The following is a 15,585-nucleotide window of genomic DNA, read 5'->3' on the forward strand; positions in this document are numbered from 1 at the left end:
GTATAACCCAGGAGGAAGGCGAGCATCTCCTAGACCAAATCCACTCTGGCTCCTGCGGCAACCACGCGGCCTCAAGAACACTGGTCGGTAAGGCTTTCTGAGCAGGGTTCTATTGGCCGTCAGCAGTGGCCGACACAGAGAAGCTAGTCTGCCGCTGTGAGGGTTGTCAGTTCTTCTCCAAGAGAATCCATGTACCAGCATATGAGATCCAGAGGATTCTAGCCTCTTGGCCCTTCGCATGCTGGGGACTGGACATGATCGGGCCTTTCAAACCAGCTCCTGGGAAATTTACATGCGTCTTCATGCTAATTGATAAGTTTTCTAAGTGGATAGAATATATGCCTCTGGTACAGGCATCCTCAGAGAAAGCTGTCACATTTCTCGACCAGGTCATCCACCGTTTTAGCATGCCCAACAGCATCATTACTGATCTGGGTACTCAGTTCACCGAGAACACTTTTTGGGACTTCTGCGATGAAAGGAGCATAGTTGTAAAATACGTCTCGGTGGCGCATCCTAGAGCTAATGGACAAGTCGAGCGGGCAAATGGCATGATCTTGGACGCATTGAAGAAGAGGATGTACAGAGAAAACGATAAAGCTCCTGGAAGATGGCTCAAGGAGTTACCAGCCGTGGTCTGGGGCCTCCGAACTCAGCCCAGTCGTAACACCGGCATCTCACCATACTTTATGGTTTACGGCGCTGAGGCAGTCCTCCCACCAGATATAGCTTTCAGATCAGCACGGGTAGAGAACTTCGACGAAGGCAAGGTCAATGAAGTACGGGAGCTAGAAGTCAACAGCGCAGAGGAGAAAAGGCTTGATTCTTGCGTACGCACGGCCAAATACCTTGCTGTTTTGCGCAGGTACTACAACAAGAACGTTAAAGAGCATTTCTTCATGGTCGGGGACTTAGTCCTAAAGTGGAAGACGAACCAGGCTAGTGTCCACAAACTCGCAACCCTATGGGAGGGACCCTTCATGATCAAGGAAGTCACACGTCCAACGTCTTACAGGTTAGCTCATCTGGATGGCACGGACGTACCGAACTCATGGCACATCGACAAGCTTAGACGTTTCTATGCTTAACTACTGAGATATGTACTCTACTTGTATTTTTGATTTACTTTACTAAAGAATTATGATTTCTCCGACCACTCTAATGTGTCACTCCGAATTTTATGGTTATTCCAATTTAAGCCAGTACAAGCCGACCACCACTCCTTCTATGGTTTTCGGAGCAGGCCCTGTCTCCGGTTCCTCCCAACACGTGCACGGGATCCGCTCTCTACGTTGCGGGTGATCGGTGGGTCCCCCCCTGGTTTGACTTGTCTGCGCCCACGTGTGCATAGGTCATAGTACCTCACACTCCGACCACATGCCACACTAGGGCCGCACAAACTTTTCAGGATGACGTGTCGAGCAAAACGGTACAACTAAACAGAACGTTAACACGTTCCCACTTAGTTACACCAATAAAAAATTTCAAGCTTAAAGTGCGTTTTGTATAAAACAAACAAGCTTATAATGATATACAGTTACGTTATTACAAGCTTGCCTGAAGAGGCTTAAGTTTACAATAACACAACTATGTCCTCCTTCTACAGCTCTAAGCCTATTACATTGGCTGGTTGGGGCGCATGGCATTTACTGCTCGCCGCCTCTGATACCCTACTCGAGTCTTGGGGACTCTTGAGCTAGTCAAGCTGAAGGGGATGGCCCCACCGGTGCCTTGCTGGTCGAGACCGTAGGCTTCGTTGGTTGGCTTGCAGCTGACGGCATTTCCAGCTGGCTTGTCGATGGCATACCCTGCACAGGTGCTGTCCCACCTCCACACAGGTTAATATCGCCAATTATCTTTGACGACAAGTCCAGCTGGGCCGTCCGAAGCTCTTTGGCCTTGTCTGGGTCTATCTCCTTTGGGTACCCAGCCTCCAAGCGTTTGAGATCGATCAGGGGGTAGTGAGCACGCACCATGCTTAGCACATGGGCACCCGTGTACTCACCCGCCTCCTTCACGAAGTCTTGGAACCATCCCCATGCTTGCTTGCATCTCTCGACCAGTCCGAGCTGGGGCATCCTTAGCTCTTCCTCTGTGAGCGCCGGGTCGATAAGGTCGAGGATGGGCACAATGCCAGTTGCCATTTCTTGGCACCGCTTGTTCCACGTGTCCCGCTCCTCGGTGGTCTTAAGGCATTGTGCTTTCCAGTCGTCACGTTCCTTGATCACGACCTCCAGGTACCTCTTGGCATTGACTTTCAAAACTGAAAACAGTACAAGACATCAAACGTGATGACACGACAAGGCAAGGTGGGCAATAGAATGAGAAAGGTGGTCTGGAGTGCTTACTTTTCAGGTCATCCTTCATTCTGGTAGTGTGGTCTTGGAGTTCCGACTGGCTGCATGCCAGTTTCTCGTTGTCCTCCTTCAGGTGACCACATTCTGCAAGCACACAGCTGTTCTCCCCCTGGAGGCGGGTCACTTCAGCTTCTAAACCTGCATTACAGCTATTACTGCCAAGAACAAAATAACACAAGTCCCGCACTTGCTATGATACGGTGAAAACTTACCTGTTTTCTCCTGCTCTCTGTTTTGAGCTGGCCAACCAGGTTTTGGTTCTGTGCTTCTCGGTCTGTCCTCTCCTGGTCGACGGCTTCAAGTTGGCGCCGTAGGCATTCCACTTCAGCCATCAGCTCCTTATTGGTCGTCGTGATTCCTTCTATCTGGTCAAAGCACCTTTTTCGGTATCTTGCAGTTTTCATCAAGTCCTGCATATAGACAAGCTACGTCAGACAGTTCGACTACACAACAGGGTCAAGGACTCAAGCCAAATATACCTGGACTTCCGTCACCAGACGCTTGGCCGCCCGTTCGACTCTTAAGGTCTCTTCGACCTCTGGGATTTCCTCGTGCATGACCCATTCGTCGTTCCGATAGCGCGACACATATACATGTTGTCGCCTATCTTGGGGACGGCCCAGGACTTCTTCCACTTCATCCTCTTCAGCCTCCTGTTCGGGAGGCGGCACTGGTCTGGAGTTCGTAGACTCCACGACCACCAGGGCTTTCCCGCGAGCCATCGCGTCGGCAACCATGTTCTGGGCAACTTCTGGCTGCTGCCCCTCGGCTAGATCTAGCTCCCTTGGCGCCGTGGTATCCGCCTCAGCAGGTTTCGTGCTTGGAGCTATTGTCTTCTGCTCGGTTGTCTTCTTGACCAGCTGCTCGGGGACTGGCGTCTGGTCGTCCGCCTACTGAGGCCCAAGCGGAGTCCCTGCCATGGGCTCCTCCATGGCTGGTTGCTGAGCAGTTTGTCCTGCTATTGTTGGTGAGGACGTTCCGCACCCAGCTAGCTGGTCGGGGCTTTCGGTGGACGCCGATCTAATGAATTCAGAGACAAATTCAGAAGATAATAGCATCCAATGCAAAATGCAAAGCTTACATCAAAAATATAGATACTTATAGTTTCGACTTGTGGAAGGATGTGGCGAAGGAACGTCTCCTCGACCGCCCCTGCTCCGCTTGCTCGGCAGTTTCCACCGGGATTTGTTCAACCTCCGGTACGGGCGTCGGAGTATGATGCGGCATGTTTCCTTCGTCTATCCTCTGTGTTGCAGTGGGCGGTGCTGTGACCACTGCTGGCCCAGAGGAGACACCCTGCTCTGTCGGTCCCACCTGCCTTCTCCTCTTTCAAGGGATGAGACGGAAGATGTCCGCATCCTCTGCTTCGTCGTCCGACAGGGGGAAGATGGCTTGACGTTGTTTGCTGGCAGCCGGACGCTTGCCAGTAGCTCTGGTCGAGGCGTCCTCTACGGTCTCGAGTACCGCCTAGTGAACGTCGTCGGTCCTGGCGCTGGTCTGGGCGGCTGGGCTGGTAGCTTGCGGCCATTCTACACCAGGGGGAGGCGATACGAACACTCCTGCCCGGTCACAGCCATTACACTGAGACACAAAATGAAGGAAAAGACAGTTATTTTCTTGATACAACATGACTCTACAGTTAAAAGGAGGCGTCATTTACCTTTGGGGGAGGTCGAGCCAGCTTGAAGGCGTGCTCGATGGCGTTCAGTGCAACATAATTGGGATCGGCCAGATTAAACAGCTCTCCAATCCTGGCCTTGATCTCCGTCTTGTCGAGCGGCTCTTTCCTGGTCCTTGTCGGATCCGCGCCCCCTTGGTACTCGAAGCTAGGATGAATCCTTTTCTGGCATGGCTGAATTCGTCGGCTAATGAAGTTGCCGACCACGCTCGGGCCATCAAGCCGTCCCCACGGGATCATCCCGAGCAGTTCGGCGATCTGTTCCAAGTTCTTGGGCTTCTCCGACCAGCTATTTTTCTTCTCTGGAATTAGCCCCACGTCGCACAGAGTGATGGTGTTCGGCTCTTCACGGATGTAGAACCATTTCTTGTACCACTCGTCCAATGAGGTGTTCCAGGGACAGTGCAGGTATTGGGCCTTCATGCCGTCACGTAGGTTCAGGTAGACGCCTCCGGCGATCTTCGAGCCACCGCTCCCTTTTTTTCGAAGACAGAACAGGTGGCGAAAGAGGTCGAAATGGGGCTGGAAGCCACCATACGCCTCGCAGAGATGGATGAAGGTAGAGACGAGAAGAATCGAGTTGGGATGCAGATTGCAAATCCCAATCTCGTAGTACAAGCAGAGACCCTGAAGGAAAGGGTGCACTGGAATCCCAAAACCCCGTTTGAAGAAATCTTCGAAAACCACGATCTCACCTGGTTGTGGATCGGGGAAGCTTTCTCCTTCCGGTGCGCGCCATCCAGCGAGGGCTTTGTTGTGGAGCACCCCCATGGCGACGAGGTCTTCGATGGTTTGCTCGTTGCTCCGAGACTTCCACCACTCCTTCGCCATGATTCCGCCTTTCTTCTGGGTGTCTCTCCTCGCCATTACTCTGTCCTTTCTAGGGGGGTGGATGTGGTGGCAAGGGGATTTGGCGATGTTTATCGGAGGAATAGGGTTTGGCAAGAGGAAGACGAAGGTGGCGGCGGCGAATGACGATGGGGAACGGTGACAGTAACTTGCCAGATCTATATTATAAATAACAAAGAGTACCCCCACTACAGACTTTGAGCACCTAGGCTCATGAATAAAGTCATCGACCGACCCCGACTGGACATAGGGCACGTTGCCTGAACCAGTATAAATCCGGTGTCATTGAGTGCTAGGCCACCACCGATCACAACGTACAGCAAAACTACAAATATTTACTAGTTGGTCACTTTCTGCATCGACAGTTGGCACCATCCATGGGGAAGACATTGTACGTTCAACACTCTTGGTCATCGAATGGCCCATTTTTCCGCCACTCCTGCCGTGGCGGGCTCCGACGATACCATTCGTTTTGGCTCGCTGGAGTTCCCTGTAGTCTCGCCCGCTGGGATGCGGGTTCCACCTGTCTTCGAGCTATTCCAGGCCTTCTGCTTTGGGAGCCTAGACTTCATCACCGACCGGCTCGGCGTACTCCACCTCCACGAGCAGGCTTGTGACCCGACACCCGTCGGAGGAACGTCCTCCATTGACTCCAAGACGCACGACTTCGATGGCACGGCATCTGTGCTTCATTCTGAGCAAACTCTCTGCTCAAACCCTACTGTAAGTAATATGCGTGCTACTCACTCTTTATTTGCTATCTCTCACCAGTCACCCAGAGGAAATGTACCGCCCATGCCACAAACGCCATACGATCAGTTCCCCTATGGCCTTGCATCCTCCGTGGACGCCTACGCTCGGGGGCTCTGAAGGATGCTGGCACCATCCCCCCTCACGTCCGAGTTCGTGGGAGTAGTGGGCTTCGTTCCTGCCATTCCTCACAAACTTCTGGATGATGATGGCGAGAGCGACAGTTCAAGCATTAGTGATGTGGCACCCCGCCACTGTCCGTCCCAGGAGTGTGCTATGGCGGATGCTCCACGACAACCGTCGGTGGTTGCGGAGTCTGTGCAGACTCACACCCCTCTGGACCCGCATGCGGGAGCCCTCGCGTCTGCGTAAGCACACGCTGAGGAATTACGACAACGATGGTTGAATCAGCCACGGTCTGCACCGGCGCCGTTGGTACAGCACGTTGCGCCCCACGCGCCTGGCCTAGTGGGTGGCGCCTGGGGTCGCGCTCATCAGGTTCAGCATGACATCGTGAGTGAAGGGAACGATGTCCCACAATTCGCCTAGGCCGGCCAGAATATCACTGCTACAGCAATGCTTCTCCGCAGTGTTCCCAAGCCCGTCGACCCTTAGGAGCGGGCAGTCTATCGGAACCTCCGGGTTCTAGTAGAGGCCGCCGCCGTCCAACAGGCGAAAAGCTCTGCATCGCGACTCCGACCCTCAGCCTCTCTCCCTACCAGGGGGACGGGGATGCACCAGCCAGATCAATCCGTTCGCTCGCTGCCATAGCCGACAGGCTCGGCTCAGGGAGTGGTAGCCGTGTCATGGTCCAACCAGGCGCCAGCTCCACACCGACCACACCGGGACACTCGTAGCGTCGATAGCAACCATCATCGAGCCTGACATGGTAACGACATCTGCCATATGGCAGTAGGCGACATGGACCCTGGCCGAATCATCAAGGGAAGTGGAGAAACACGCCCCAGGCACGATCGCTGGCCGAATGACCGGAGCCCCAGCCCTAAGGGCCCAAGGCCACGGGCCTTCAGCCGGCGCATCCGGAGAGTGCCGTTTCTGCAGCGTTTTCGGCCTCCCACCAACATCACCAAATACACCGGGGAGACAAACCCAGGCATTTGGCTTGAAGACTTCCGGCTCGCCTATCGAGCCGGAGGAGTGGATGATGACTTTTCCATCAGCCAACATCTTCCCATTTGCGTAGGGGAGCATGTTCGGGCATGGCTCGAATTCCTTCCACACGATAGTATCCACGATTGGGTAGACCTCAAGAGGGTCTTTGTCGGGAATTTCCAGGGGACATACGTCCACCCGGAAAACTCCTGGGACCTCAAGAGCTGCCAGCAGGAGCCCAGTGAATCCCTGCGGGATTACATCCGTAGGTTTTCCCAATGTTGTAACTCCCTCCCTGATGTCGTCGATGTAGACGTCATCAGCGCTTTCCTCTCTGGGACAAACTGCGAGTCCCTAATCCACAAGCTTGGCTGCCTAAAACCCCGCACCACCCATGATCTACTCGACGTCGCCACCAACCACGCCTCTGGCAAGGAGGCAGTCGGAGTAGTCTTCAGTGGAGGTCGGGACAAAGGCAAGCCCAAGCGTATGGATCCAAAAGAAGGCCCCTCCACTCAGAGGGGTAAAAAGAACAAGAAGGATCAGCGCCAGACGGACGACACCGCGTTGATCGCCGCAGCTGATCGCGCACCCAGGCAGCCAAAACAGGGACTGCCTGACCACTTCAACAAACTCATGGATGGTCCATGCCCCAACCACAACTATCTCGTCAACCATCTCTACAAGGATTGCTAGCTCCTCAAGCGCCTGCTGAGGTAGGCCGGCAGGCCAAGGGAAGAAAAAGGCGAGGCAGCGACCGAAGAAGGGGGCGCAGCGGACAAGGATCCAGACAACTAGAGCATGAAGGGATCTGACCGGAAGCCTATCAACTAAAGGACAACGACGACGACGCTCTCTCCGACGACCTTGGAATGGCTATGTCTCTTCTTCTCTTCCTAAGTTTCAGTCTTACCTTTACTTAGCGAACGCTCCCGAAAAAGCACCCCGACCCGAACACTTTTCGGCTCGGGGCGCTCGGGGGGCTCCACTAGGGGGCTCTACTACCCCTTTGTTTTTGTTTTTACCTTAAGAACTCTTTTGGTTTTGTATGAAGAAACTCCTTCCTACCTGAATAAAAGGGTAGTTTGTTCCTTTGTTTTACCTTACGTAACTTTGCTTTAGAACATTCCGACTGATCGCACCCCACCTTTTCCTACGGTTACGACCGGCCGAGCCTCACGGGCCATGCCCCAGGCTCACAAGGTTACGACCTACGGAACAAACGGGCAGGTACGAGATAGAAAGAAATTTAAAACAAAATTATGCTAAGAGAGAACTAAGGAACAAAAGGGAACAAGCTTCCCCAAATGGAGCAACTACATCACAAAAAAACCGATTGCAGTCATTTAAACACAAATGAATGTTTTACATAGGGGTTCCCCCCCACGAACTTAAACTTCCTACATTTGCTAACTACTATTATATTTTTACATGCTACTGGGCCGACCCGGTGACATCCGACGATGGTGCAACTGATGAAGGCTCGAGCTGCTCACTTCCCGATGACGCGGCATCCGGCTCGGCCAAGACTGGGGCGACATTCACCTCCAATCCTACATCACGCTCCGGGTTTGCAAAAGGATGCGTAAGTCCTCCCCCTCGCTCACTCTTCCTCTCACTAAGGAACCGCCGCAGCGTACAGGCACTCTCGGTGATAAAGAAGAAGGAAGGAAGAGCAAGGAATCTCCGCCAGAAGAGACCACCAAACCTCCCTAGGTCGATCGAGTCACCCAGGAGAGATCAACCAGCCTCCTGAGTCGATCGATTCACTCAGGATAAGCACCTGAGATACAGGTAGGAAGCGAAGGGACGCCCCATGCGGGCCATGCCGACTCCGTCTCGAATGACGAGCATGGGTCCCGGTCAGACATTTCCAACTGAAGCTCTCTGAACCCCGTCTCTCAGGTCATTAAGGTAAGCAAGTGTTCATTAAATACAAAACTGTTCACGCGAGGACTAACCCACGATTGGCAAGCGCAGGTCCTAGACGGACGTTTCCGACTGGAGCCCGACGAACCCCGTCGCTCCAGTCTTCAATGTAAAACACCATCAAAGCCCCTTCTATTTCATTACAAATCATTCATACATCCATACGCGCATTCATCTCATACGCCTAAACCCCCCAGACGGTTAGGGCATCAACCGCCCGAGGGCTCGGGAACTAAGCATCGCACGTGCAGCAAAATGCACCAAAATGCTCCATGATGCGCCACAAAGCGGTGGCTTGCCTCATTCGACATGAGCAACCAAACAGAGCCAGGGGAAAAAACCATAGATGAGCACCATGCGGCCTTCGCCCGGTCTGGCAAACCGGGTCATCTCAACCTTCTCGTTCGATCCTAAACCCACCAAGCCCACAGAATCTCCATCGAGGGGAGGCCGTCAGGCCACATGGGTCGATCTATGGAATGACCTAGGCATCTGCCGGACTGCAGGTAAAGGAGTAGTAGAATGTCATAAGAGGGCTATGCCGACCCCATCACGAACGACGGACCCGAATTCCACTCGATCACACCCGTTAGTAAGCTCACCGAGCTAGTCTTTGAGCCTGAGCGATCGGGACAGGTGATGAAACTCAGCCCCTCCGATTGTGAGGAACCGAATGGGGTAGCGCAAAAACAACTCACAGCCCCCACGAAGACCCGACAAGGCTCGGGGGTTTAAACGCCATGGGACCATGACTCCGAATTCGTGTCGACGGGATAGGCGACATCTGGCTACGGCTTGGGACCGTGACTCCTTAACTCGCGTCGACGGGATAGGCGACATCCGGCTACGGCTTGGGACCACGACTCCTTAACTCACGTAACGGCTTCAGACAGCTTCATTAACTAAAACTAACTCTTTCGATCCACGGCGAGCACCGACACCTGGGTCTACTCGCGACTCCACCTTACCGATCCCACGACGCGCACCGACGCCAGGGCTTGTTTCAAAAACTAAAAACTTCCTCGTCCGATCCCCGACGCGCACCGACGCCGGAATCATTAAGTTTTGTCTCAATCCAATCCCCGCGCTTAAAAACACCTCGGCTGCGCAACGACGCCATGGTTAAACAAAATTTTGTCTCAAACTAAAAAACATGCATACACGCCTGCTGAGACAACACCCCCAACCAGTTCGGCCCGAACCGCCTGGGGCTCGGGGGCTACACCCGTGGGTGCGCTCGCGAGCACCCACCGACAAGACAAAACCCCCCGAACAATTCTACCCGAATCGCCCGAGGGCTCGGAGGCTCCTGTCAGGTTCATAAACCCGGGGTCCCTCAGGGACCGGCTTCCACGCCAGGGCTCGGCCCAAGAAAACGGCCTTTTTTCTTCTGGGCTGGCCCGAAAGTCTAAAACCAACAGACCGAAGCACTCGCTTTAGGCCTAGGCCGCCTTCGGCCCATCTCTCCGACCGGAGCACTAGCTCAGGCTCAGGCCAGCTCCGAACAGCCTCTTCGATCGGAGCGCTAGCGTTAGGCCCCGACCGTCTCCGCACGACCTCCACTCGGAAAGCCTGACCCGAGGACTGCCTCCGACTCCGACCCCCCCCGTGTCTTCGACCGGGATTTATAGAAAAACACCGCCATCACTATTCTCCGACTGGCACGCTAGAACCGACTGAGGACAATCCAACCGGGGACGCCCGCTTGGAAAGAACCAGAAGGTGTGCGGAGAAAGGCAAGGCATGGCTCACAAGTCAACACCACTGTACTAGGGACCATACCCTGCACGAAGCAGTGCTCTGCAGCCACCCTAACACAAAGTATTGTAGGGGCCGCTAGAAACTCCCATATGGTAAGCCCCCCGCGTGTCTCTGGACATCGATCGCGGTATGGGCTCCAGGATTTGTCATATCGGGTGAACATAGCACGGCTCCTCACATGCCACTAGGCATCAAGTATCTTGCAGGTACCGGTGTCATCCTTCCTGAAGAAGATAGCTCGACCTCCCGTGCACATTCGATATCCTACAGCGACATCGATAGTATTGGGGGGCTTCAACCATTATCCAGTTTTCATCACCGTAGGCAGCAAGACTTAGAAATATCTGTACTCTCCCCCTCTCACCTATAAGAGCCATCCCCTTCATCTATAAAAAGGGGATGCGCTCCCTTCAACCAGGGGATCGACTTCTTCAAGTTCAGATTCACTAGATCGACATCAACACTCCCAACCGCAAGACCACCAAGTTCCGACCACGACCCTTCCGATCGGAGCCGATCGAACCTCTTGTACACCCCTTCTTCCTCCTTCTCGTTTGTATCCCAATACAGACTTTGAGCACCTAGGCTCAGGAATAAAGTCGTCGACCGACCCTGACTGGACGTAAGGCACGTTGTTTGAACCAGTACAAATCCTATGTCATTGAGTGCTAGGTCACATCCGATCACAACGTACAGCAAAACTACAAATATTTACTAGTTGGTCACTTTCTGCACCGACAATGTTATTACTAGAATGTTTCTGCACTGCATATTATTGTCCGATATTTATTTTTTCCTAAGTATCTAGGTCTAAAATGCATAGCGTCGTTGTTACAATTTTCATGTTTTTGTTCACCCTCTATCGATCCGACGGGTGCTATCTCGTAAAAATCACCCATGTTGTCTCTTGGCCAGAAGCTTTATAGGCCCCGTTCGCTTGTCTTAAAAATGGTTTGTTCGGCTTCTTTTTTCAGCCGGAACAGTATTTTTCTCTCACAACAATTCAGCCGGAACAGTGTTTTTCAGCTAGTTTCAGCCAAGTTTCAGACCAACGAACGGGGCCATAATACACTTTTTAATAGTGATATTTATAATGCACTTATTGCGCGATTAACATGCTGAGAATTAGAGATGGTAGAGAGGAGCGAGGGCTGAAGTTCTAAACATTATTATAGAAGATATGATGCATACTAAATAATCAGTTTGTTCGACTGGCTGGGTTGAATCATGGATTATTTACTGCTAACTAATTTAATATAAACGAAAAATACTATTTCAATTTATAATCCACCATCTACTCTTCTAAATGTTCCTAACTGTGATAGGCCTCGCAAAGTACCGTGCAAAGTAGTGACAGATCATTGAGAAAAGAAAAAAAAAAGAAGATCGATACTGACAAGAAATACACCACTAGAGTACAGTACGTACTGTCGCAGTGCGTAAATTTCTGGTGCAGAAATCTCCGGGTAGAGTACTAGTCCTAGTGATGTGGTGTGGTGAGGTGGGGGTACTGGGGAGCCTTGTGCTGGTGTTGCCCACTTCCCTAGCCTAGAAGCAGCTGTACTGCCTGACTCTGCTAGGGTTACTCGTACTGTAGTCAAGCACTGTGCCAGTAGCAGGTGGATCCCTGCCCCTGCAAGCAAAGTCCTGCGTCAGGGCTGTGTCCTCAGACCGTCACTCCCGGCCTGCCGCGGCAACGCCATGCACACGCGGCATGGGGCAGTGGGAGTTGTACACCAGGGTGCAGACGTGCAGTCGAGTGGTTGCAGGCATGCAGCCTGCCATCCGGCACAGGAACTTGTTGTCGACTGGGGCATGTTTGGGTCACTAACCAAGCCACTTCTTACGGAGGGCCAATTTAGGCCCGGTTTAGTTGTCAAAAATTTTTGCATAGTAACTATCACATCGAATCTTGCGGCACATGCATGGAGTACTAAATATAGACGAAAAAAAACTAATTACACAGTTGGTCGAGAAATCGCGAGACGAAACTTTTGAACCTAATTAGTCCATAATTAGACACTAATTACCAAATACAAACGAAATGCTACAGTGAGCCAAAATCCAAAATTTTTTGGATCTAAACGCACCCTTAGATACGAAATTTTTTACAAAATGCAAGTAGCGCTTTTTTATTGTTATTTAACAATTAATGTCTAATTATAGTTTATTTAGACTTAAAAGATTCGTACCATGAATTTCGTCTAAACTGTATAATTAATTTTATTTTTTATTTATATTTAATATTTAATGCATACATCCAAGATTGGATGTGACGAATAATCTTAAAAAATTTGGCAAAATAGAGTGGAACTCAACAGGGCCGGAGTCCCCGTGGCGGAGGCGCCGACGATGTCCTCTCTCACAATAAAATAAATTAGTCTCAGCCGAAGCCGGCTTCGATACCAACCAAAGGGGGCATATTGGCGGTGCGCGCACGACGCGGTGTACGCATAGTATGCCTATGCCATGACCCCTGAGGAACGATGTCATGGCGATGAGGCCATGACCTTGCAAAGCTGGCGGCACACCTCCTAGCGTGTGCCTCTTCCTAGGCCATGCTCCTCCATTTTGCTCCCAACAGCGTCCTTCTCCGTCTCTACTTTCTCCGTCCTTTAAAAAAAATCGCTATAGAAAATATATTCAACGACCGACCGGATGTACTAATTATGTATCATAAATATTAATATTTTGTTACATATATTTAGTAAAAGTTAAAAATTATTGACTTTTTAGGAAGAGAGAATGACTATTTTTTAACGACAGAGGGAGTACTTATCTGCGCGGGCGTCCCACAACATCCTTGTCGCTACAGTTCCAGTTTTAGATTCATCGAAATGCCTGAACAAGGTGGTGTCTAGGTGACCATTGTGGCCATGCTTGCCGCATGAACCAATGGCGGCGACCTGGACTAGGAGTAGGGATGAAATCGGATCGGATACGAACGGATATCACTCATATTATATTTGTTTTCATATTTCTGTTCGGATTCGGATTCGGACACGGATAGCGTTCGGATACATATACGAATACGGATTGACTCGGTTACGGATACGAATAATGAGTATCGAATACGGTATGAATCGGATTCGGAGAAGGTCGGATACAAATATCTATTCGGATATTGAGTAAAAGCAGCATATATATATATATATATCATACGTGCGCAAACCATTACACCACTCTATGAGTCCATAATCTATTTAGATTAAGCCGAAAAACTAAAGAGTAAAGCAACAAATAAGATAAAAATACAGATACATCATACATCAAACATCATACAAGCACCAATCTTCGCGGCATGAGTAGAAATAGCCAAGCTCATGGCTTCATGGGTCTCATGGAGTCATGGTCATGGATTCAAGATCTACAATCCTTATATAGGCCATTTTTTCATTTGAGAAAGTTTGAACAAAATATAGTTCAAATTTTTTAAGTGTGTGACATAGTTTTAGAAAGTCTGTATGAGATTCAAGAATTTGTGACTAGTGTTTGATAAAATTTTCTCAAATGGGAAAATGAGCTATGTAACAATTGTATATCTTGCTGAGACGATCAAACTTGGTATTCAGAGTTTTTTCATCTGAGGTCATTTAGTGTCTCATTTGAGCAAGTTTGACCAAGTCAAATTTGGTCAAATGGAAAAACAACACTTTGACTCTAGTATTATGAACTCTAAATGACTTCAAATTGAAAAGTTTTGAATACCAAGTTTGTTTAACTCATCAAGATCTACAATTGTTGTTTTGATCAACTTTCCATTTGAGATAGTTTGGACGGTTCAAATTTGTGATTTTTAAATTTCGATGTTTACAAACTAGTTTTCGGAACCCTAGATTGTCTCAAATTGAAAAGTTTTGAATACCAAGTTTGTTCAACTCATCAAGATCTACAATCCTTATATAGGCTATTTTTTCATTTGAGAAAGTTTGAATAAAATGTAGTTCAAATTTTACAAGTGTGTGACATAGTTTCAGAAAGTCTATATGAGATTCAAGAATTTGTGACTAGTGTTTCATAAAACTTTCTCAAATGGGAAAATGAGCTATGTAACAATTGTATATCTTGCTGAGACGATCAAACTTGGTATTCAGAGTTTTTTCATCTGAGGTCATTTAGTGTCTCATTTGAGCAAGTTCGACCAAGTCAAATTTGGTCAAATGAAAAAACAACACTTTGACTCTAGTATTATGAACTCTAAATGACTTCAAATTGAAAAGTTTTGAATACCAAGTTTGTTCAACTCATCACGATCTACAATTGTTGTTTTGGTCAACTTTTCATTTGAGATAGTTTGGATGGTTCAAATTTGTAATTCTTAAATTTCGACGTTTATAAACTAGTTTTCGGAACCCTAGATTGTCTCAAATAGAAAAGTTTTGAATACCAAGTTTGTTCAGCTCATCAAGATCTACAATCCTTATATATGCTATTTTTTCATTTGAGAAAGTTTAAACAAAATGTAGTTTAAATTTCACAAGTGTGTGACATAGTTTCAGAAAGTCTATATGAGATTCAAGAATTTATGACTAGTGTTTGATAAAACTTTCTCAAATGAAAAAATGAGCTATGTAACAATTGTATATCTTGCTGAGACGATCAAACTTGGTATTCAGAGTTTTTTCATCTGAGGTCATTTAGTGTCTCATTTGAGCAAGTTTGACCAAGTCAAATTTGGTCAAATGAAAAAACAACACTTTGACTCTAGTATTATGAACTCTAAATGACTTCAAATTTAAAAGTTTTGAATACCAAGTTTGTTCAACTCATCAAGATCTACAATTGTTGTTTTGGTCAACTTTCCATTTGAAATAGTTTGGACGGTTCAAATTTGTGATTTTTAAATTTCGACATTTACAAACTAGTTTTCGGAACCCTAGATTGTCTCAAATTGAAAGGTTTTGAATACCAAATTTATTCATCTCATCAAGATCTACAATCCTTATATAGGCCATTTTTTCATTTGAGAAAGTTTGAACAAAATATAGTTCAAATTTCACAAGTGTGTGATATAGTTTCAGAAAGTCTATATGAGATTCAAGAATTTGTGACTAGTGTTTGATAAAACTTTCTCAAATGGGAAAATGAGCTATGTAACAATTGTAGATCTTGCTGATATGATCAAACTTGGTATTCAGAGTTTTTTCA

This window comes from Miscanthus floridulus, chromosome 3, assembly GCF_019320115.1.
Source record: "Miscanthus floridulus cultivar M001 chromosome 3, ASM1932011v1, whole genome shotgun sequence".
Classification (NCBI taxonomy): domain Eukaryota; kingdom Viridiplantae; phylum Streptophyta; class Magnoliopsida; order Poales; family Poaceae; genus Miscanthus; species Miscanthus floridulus.